The sequence below is a fragment of the Erinaceus europaeus genome, chromosome 23 (genome assembly GCF_950295315.1).
Source record: "Erinaceus europaeus chromosome 23, mEriEur2.1, whole genome shotgun sequence".
In the NCBI taxonomy this organism is placed as follows: Eukaryota; Metazoa; Chordata; class Mammalia; order Eulipotyphla; family Erinaceidae; genus Erinaceus; species Erinaceus europaeus.
In genome coordinates, this window is record NC_080184.1 from 12,099,307 (window position 1) to 12,106,824 (window position 7,518).

Below are 7,518 nucleotides of genomic sequence, written 5' to 3' on the forward strand. Positions count from 1 at the left end.
GAACCATTATGCTATCTCCTCCTGTCCCAGGGGGAAGCTTCAAAGATGGGTAGAACGATGTTACAGGTGTCTGTGAAGAAAAAAAAAAAGTGCCAGGAGCCAGGCAGCAGTGCACTGGGTTAAGTGCACACATTACAGTGTGCAAAGACCTGGGTTCAAGTCCCTGGTCCCCACTTGCAGGGGAAAAGCTTCACAAGTGATGAAGCTGGGCTGAAGGTGTCTCTCTGTCTCTTTCCTTCTCTATTTCCCCCTCCCCTCTCAATTTCTCTCTGTCTCTATCCGATGAATTTAAAATGTGCCTCTGTCTCTCTGCCTTTTCTATTTATCCTTTCCCTCTTGATTTCTCTCTGTCTCTAAATAAAACATTTTAAAGGAAAGAAAGGAATGGAGGAAAGGAAAAAGGAAGAAAAGCAGGGGAAGGGGGCGAAGGCTGAAGCACGGAGTCACCCGGCATGCACTGAGCCCCAGTGATAATCCTCGCGGGAGCATAAATCAGTAAGTGGCTGGGAGGGGGTACAGTGGATAGAGCTTTGGACTTCTAAGCATAAGGTCCCAAGTTTGATCTTCAGCAGTACGTATGCCAGATTACTGCCCTAGCTCCAATCGCTCTCTCTCTCTCTCTCTCCCTTTCTCTCTCTCTCTCTTCTATTAAAAATATGTAAATAGGGAGTCGGGGAGTAGTGCAGCGGGTTAAGTGCAGGTGGCACAAAGCACAAGGACCGTAAGGATCTCGGTTCGAGCCCCCGGCTCCCCACCTGCAGGGGAGTCGCTTCCCAGGCGGTGAAGCAGGTCTGCAGGTGTCTGTCTTTCTCTCCCCCTCTCTGTCTTCCCCTCCTCTCTCCATGTCTCTCTGTCCTATCCAACAACAACGACGTCAATAACTACACCAATAATAACTACAATAAAACAAGGGCAACAAAAGGGAATGAAGAAAGAAAGAAAGAAAGAAAGAAAGAAAGAAAGAAAGAAAGAAAGAAAAAGAAAGAAAAGGCTGGGGGATAGGGTTGGGTGGTGGTGCACCTGGTTGAGTGTACATGTTACAGTCCTCAAAGACCTGGGTTCAAGCCCCCAATCCCCACCTGCAGGGGGAAAGCTTTTCGAGTGGTGAAGCAGGGCTGCAGGTGTCTCTCTCTCTCTCTCTCTTTTATTTTTATTTTTTCTCTCACCTCCAGGGCTATTGCTGGGGCTCAGTGCCTGCACTATGAATCCATTGTTGTTGTTGTTATTGTTGTCATTGATGTTGTTGTTGGACAAGACAGAGAGAAATGGAGAGAGGAGGGGAGACAGGAGGAGAGAAAGACAGACACCTGCAGACCTGCTTCACCGCCTTTGAAGCGACTTCCCTGTAGGTGGGGAGCGGGGCTCGAACCGGAAGCCTTACGCTGGTCCTTGCGCTTCCCACTATGTGTGCTTAACTCACTGCGCTACCGCCCATCCCCCTAGGTGTTTCTCTCTCCAGCTCTATCTTCCCCTCCCCACTTAACTTTACTCTGTCTTTAGCCAATAAAAAAAAAAGGAAATTATTTGTGATAAATACATAATTTTTTTCCACTTTATTGGGGGGAAGTTAAAGGTTTGTTTATTTTTATTTTTTAAATTTTTAATTATTTTTATTTACTGGATACAGCCAGAAATAGCGAGGGAAGGGGGTGATAGAGAGAAAGACAGAGAAACACCTGCAGCCCTGCTTCACCACTCACAAGTTTTCCCCCTGCAGGTGGGGACCAGAGGCTCGAACCCAGATCCTTGTGCATTGTAATATGCGCACTCAACCAGGTGCACCACCAATTGCCCCCAATTTTTATTTTTTTAAACAATATTTTTATTATCTTTTATTGGATAGAGACAGCCAAAATCCAAAAGAAAGGGGGGAGATAGAGAGAGAGATAGTGTGGTCTGGGAGGTGCTGCATTGGATTCTCAACCATGAGGACCCGAGTTCAGTCCCCGGCAGCACATGTACCAGAGTGACGTCTGGTCCTTTCTCTCTCTCCTATCTTACTCATGAATAAATAAATAAATAAATTCTTTAAAAGAGAGAGAGGCAGGGAGTCGGGCAGTAGCGCAGCGGGTTAGGTGCACATGGCGCAAAGCGCAAGGACTGGCATAAGGATCCCGGTTCTACCCCCAGGCTCCCCACCTGCAAGGGATTTGCTTCACAGGAGGTGAAGCAGATCTGCAGGTGACTTTCTCTCCACCCTCTGCCTTCCCCTCTGTCTTCCCCTCCTCTCTGTCCTATCAACAACGACGACATCAATAACAACAACAATAATAACCACAACAATAAAATAACAAGGGCAACAAAAAGGGAATAAGTATTTTTTAAAGATTTCATTTGGGAGTCGGGCTGTAGCGCAGCGGGTTAAGCGCAGGTGGGTGGCGCAAAGCACAAGGACCGGCATAAGGATCCCAGTTCGAACCCCGGCTCCCCACCTGCAGGGGAGTCGCTTCACAGGCGGTGAAGCAGGTCTGCAGGTGTCTTTCTCTCCCCCTCTCTGTCTTCCCCTCCTCTCTCCATTTCTCTCTGTCCTATCCAACAACGAAAACAACAATAATAACTATAACAATAAAATAACAAGGGCAACAAAAGGGAATAAATAAATAAAATAAATATTTTTAAAAATATTTCATTTATTTATTAAATGAATTTATTAAAATTAAATGTATTAAAATTTATTAAATTTAAATATATTTATTAAATGAGAAAGATAGGAGGAGAGACAAAGAACCAGATATCACTCTGGTACATGTGCTGCCGAGCATTGAACTCAGGACCTCATGCTTGAGAGTCCGATGCTTTAGCCACTCCACCATCTCCTGGACCACATGGGGAATAAATATTTTTTAAAGAAAAGACAGAGGGACAGAGAGACACCTGCAGACCTACGCCACCACTTGCAAAGCTTTCCCCCCCATAGGTGGGAGCTGGGGACTTGAACCTGAGTCCTTGTAACATATTGTAACATATATATGCTCAACCTGGCCCCTATAAAAATTTTTACATCGGGGAAAAAAAAATGGATGAATCAACAATACTTTTCTTTGCTGTCCAAGGGCCTAGTTCCTGGACTGGCCGCTAGAGGTCACTCTTTCAGTAGTTCTGGGCAACCTTCCTCCAACCAACTCCTAAAATGTTAATTTTTTTAAATTGATTTAATAATGACTGACAAGATTGAAGCATAAGAGTACAATTCCACACAATTCCTACCACCATATTTCCATATTTCATCCCCTCCATTGGAAGCTTTCCTATTTTTTATCCATCTGGGAGCATGGACCAAACTTTTTTTTTTTAAGCTATATTACCTTTATATATTTATTGGATAGAGACGGCCAGAAATTGAGAGGGAGGGGGTGACAGAGTGGGAGACAGACAGAGAGACACCTGCAATACTGCTTCACCATTTGAGAAGCTTTCCCCCTGCAGGGCACGGGGGCTTGAACCCCAGTCCTTGCACATTGTAACATGTGTGGGTTCCTGAACCAGACATTTTTATGGAGTGCAGAAGGTGGGAGCTCTGGCTTCCGTAATTGCTTCTCCACTGGACATGGGCATTCGCAGTAGTTCCATACCCCCAGAAATGTCAACTTTTTGATAGTCCTCTGGAAACGCAATTGACGTAAAACAAAAACCACACCAGCTTAGTCCTGGGGTCCTGGGGCCCAGCCAAGATCCCCAAATCAAGGCACATCACACCCCTCCTCTCCCCACCCCCAACACCACACCCTGTGTCCTCTGGAATATTCCCAGCCCCTCCCTCTCACTGCTCCCCACCCCAGAGTAGCTTTTGATGACTAAGGATGATGTTGCATTTTTTTTTTCTAAGAGAGAGAGGGAGAGGCACCCGTCCATCCAGCGAGTTCTACTTGTTTGTGTCCTCCGTGCTTTTTCCTTTGGTGCCTGGACTCGAACCCACCCAGTGAGTCTCTCACTTGAAAGCAGATATTTTATCTGTTGAACCAAGTCCTCCAGCCCCCAGAAGACATTTTCTGAAGTTTTCTATGAGCAAGAATACTCTGTGCGTGAGTGTACTTCTTTTCATCGGCACTATTATGAAGACTCCCCCCCCCACCCTTACTTTTTGACATTTTCCCCCCTTTTCTTTCTTTTTAAAAATACTTTCATTCATGGGGGGCAGGCGGTGGTGCAGTGGGTTAAGTGTACATCCTGCAAAGTGCAAGGACCGGTGTAAGGATCTTGGTTTGAGTCGCCAGCTCCCCACCTGCAAAGAAGATGCCTCACAAGCAGTGAAGCAGGTCTGCAGGTGTTTATCTTTCTCTCCCCCTCTCTGTCTTCCCCTCCTCTCTTGATTTCTCTCTGTCCTATCCAACAACAACAACAGCAATAATAATAACAATAACAACAACGATAAACAACAAGGGCAGCAAAAAGGAAAGCATAGCCTTCAGTAGCAGTGCATTCGTAGTGTAGGCACTGAGCCAGCCCCAGCGATAACTGGAGGCAAAAAAAAAAAAACCTCTTTCATTCATTATTGAATAGAAATAGAAAGAAAGGGAGTCGGGCGGTAGCGCAGCGAGTTAAGCGCACATGGCGCAAAGCGCAGGGATGGGCATAAGGATCCCGGTTCGAGCCCCCGGCTCCCCACCTGCAGGGGAGTCGCTTCCCAGGCGGTGAAGCAGGTCTGCAGGTGTCTATCTTTCTCTCCCCCTCTCTGTCTTCCCCTCCTCTCTCCATTTCTCTCTGTCCTGTCCAACAACAACAGCTATGACAACAATAACAACTACAACAAGCACAACAACAAGGGCAACAAAATAGGAAAAATGGCCTCCAGGAGCAGTGGATTCGTAGTGCAGGCACCGAGCCACAGCAATAACCCTGAAGTGAAAATAAATAAATAAAAATAAAAATAAAAGAAATTGAAAGAAATTGAGAGGGTGATAGGGGAGAGACAGACACCTGCAGGCCTAGTCCTACTTAACCACTCTTGAAGTTTTCTCCCTAGGTAGGGATCAGGGGCTTGAACCCAGGTCCTTGCACACTGTGGTGTATGCATTATTATTATTATTATTATTAATTTTTATTTGATAGACTAGAAATTGAGAGTGAGGGACAGATAGAGAGGGAGAGAGCAACATATGCAGACCTGCTTTACTGCTTGTGAAAATTTCCCCATGCAGGTGGGGACCAGGGTCTTGAACCTGGGTTCTTGCACATGGTAATACATGTACTTAACCAGATGTGCCACCACCAGGCCCTGTGATGTTTTCCCTTAACCAAGTTTGTCACTGCCAGGCCACTTTTCTTCTCTTTCTTTCTTTCTTTCTTTCTTTTTTTTTTTGGCACAGTGGATAAATCACTGGACTTTCTTTTTTCATTTTTCTTCCTTTTTTGGAAGAATACTCTGTGTGTGTGTGTACATCTTTTCTTTTTTTTTTTCACTTTTTTTTTTTTAAGAAAGGATTAATTAACAAAACCATAGGGTTGGAGGGGTACAACTCCACACAATTCCCACCGCCCAATTTCCATATCCCACCCCCTCCCCCGATAGCTTTCCCATTCTCTATCCCTCTGGGAGCATGGACACAGGGTCATTGAGGGTTGCAGAAGGTAGAAGGTCTGGCTTCTGTAATTGCTTCCCCGCTGAACATGGGCGTTGACTGGTCAACATACTCCCAGTCTGCCTCTCTCTTTCCCTAGTAGGGTGTGTCTCTGGGGAAGCTGAGCTCCAGGACACATTGGTGGGGTCTTCAATCCAGGGAAGTCTGGCCGGCATCCTGATGACACCTGGAACGGGTGATTTACTGGGTTTCTGTGGTCATTCTAGTCCTGTCCTGTTTCGGTCCGGGTGGTCTCCTCTGGTATTCCTAGTTGATCCAGCAGAGGAGAGGAGAGGAGAGAAAGCGATCTGCTGCTCGTAGCTCCGCCTCCGGAAGTCGAATTTGTGTACATCTTTTCATCAGCACTATTATGAAGGCTCCCCCCCCCTTGCTTCTTGGCATTTTTTTTCCTTTTCTTTCTTTTTAAAAATATTTTCATTCATGGGGGTCGGGCGGTGGCACAATGAGTTAAGCGCACATGACACAAAGAGCAGGGACCAGCGTAAGGATCCAGATTCGAGTCTCCCCCACACACACTCCCCACATGCAGGGGAGTTGCTTCACAGGCAGTGAAGCAGGTCTGCAGGTATCTTTCTCTCCCTCTTCTCTGTCTTCCCCTCCTCATTCGGTTTCTCTGTCCTATCCAACAAGGACAATGACAGCACCACCACCACCAATGCAACAAGATGGGGGGAAAAAAGGGCCTTCTGGAGCAGTGGATTTGTAGTGCAGGCACTGAGCCCCAGTGATAACCCTGGAGGCAAAATAACAATATTTTTTAGAGAAAGAACCTGCACTAGAGACAGAAGCCACAGCATCTAAGCATCCCCCAGTGCCGTGGGAGGCAAAGGGGTAGAGCCTATGGCACAATGGCCTAACATGCATCTTCCCAGGTGAGCTGTTTTGCCTACCCTCCTTTGACTCCTGAGAGAAACTGAGGCCCAGAGGGGTGAGTCTTGGGGAGGAAGGGGCAGTGTGACGGCTGGTGGAGAGAAGGAATCGAGGGAAAGGAAAGAGAGAAGACTGGGCCGGGTGTGAACACACACATTACAATGTACAAGCACGGGAGATCAAGCTCCCAGTCCCCATCTGCAAGGGGAAAGGTTCACGAGTGGCGAAGCAGTGCTACAGGCGTCTCTGTCTGTCTGTCTTCCTCCTTCTGTCTCTCAATTTCTGGCTGTCTCTATCCAAAAATATAATAAAGACAATATAAAATTTTAAAAGAACTGGGGATCAGGCGGTGGTGCAGTGGGTTAAGCGCATGTGGCGCAAAGCTCAAGGACCAGAGGAAGGATCCGGGTTCGAGCCCCCGGCTCCCCACCTGCAGGGGAGTCGCTTCCCAGGCGGTGAAGCAGGTCTGCAGGTGTCTGTCTTTCTCTCCCCCTCTCTGTCTTCCCCTGCTCTCTCCATTTCTCTGTCCTATCCAACAATGAACAACATCAACAATGGTAATAATAATAATAACCACAACGAGGCTACAACAACAAGGGCAACAAAAGGGGGGGAAAATGGCCCCCAGGAGCGATGGATTCATGGTGCAGGTACCGAGCCCAGCAATAACCCTGGAGGAAAAAATAAAAATAAATAAAAATTTTAAAAGAACTATTAAAGGAGAGTCGGGCGGTAGCGCAGTGGGTTAAGCGCAGGTGGCACAAAGCGCGGGGACCGGCATAAGGATCCCGGTTCGAGCCCCCCGGCTCCCCACCTGCAGGGGAGTCGCTTCCCAGGCGGTGAAGCAGGTCTGCAGGTGTCTGTCTTTCTCTCCCCCTCTCTGTCTTCCCCTCCTCTCTCCATTTCTCTCTGTTCTAGCCAACAACGACATCAATAACAACAGCAATAACAACTACAACAATAAAACAAGGGCAACAAAAGGAAATAAATTTTTTTTTAAATTTTTTAAAAAAAGAACTATTAAAAAAAAAAAAAGGGTGGACCGGGAGATGACGCAGAGGATAAAACA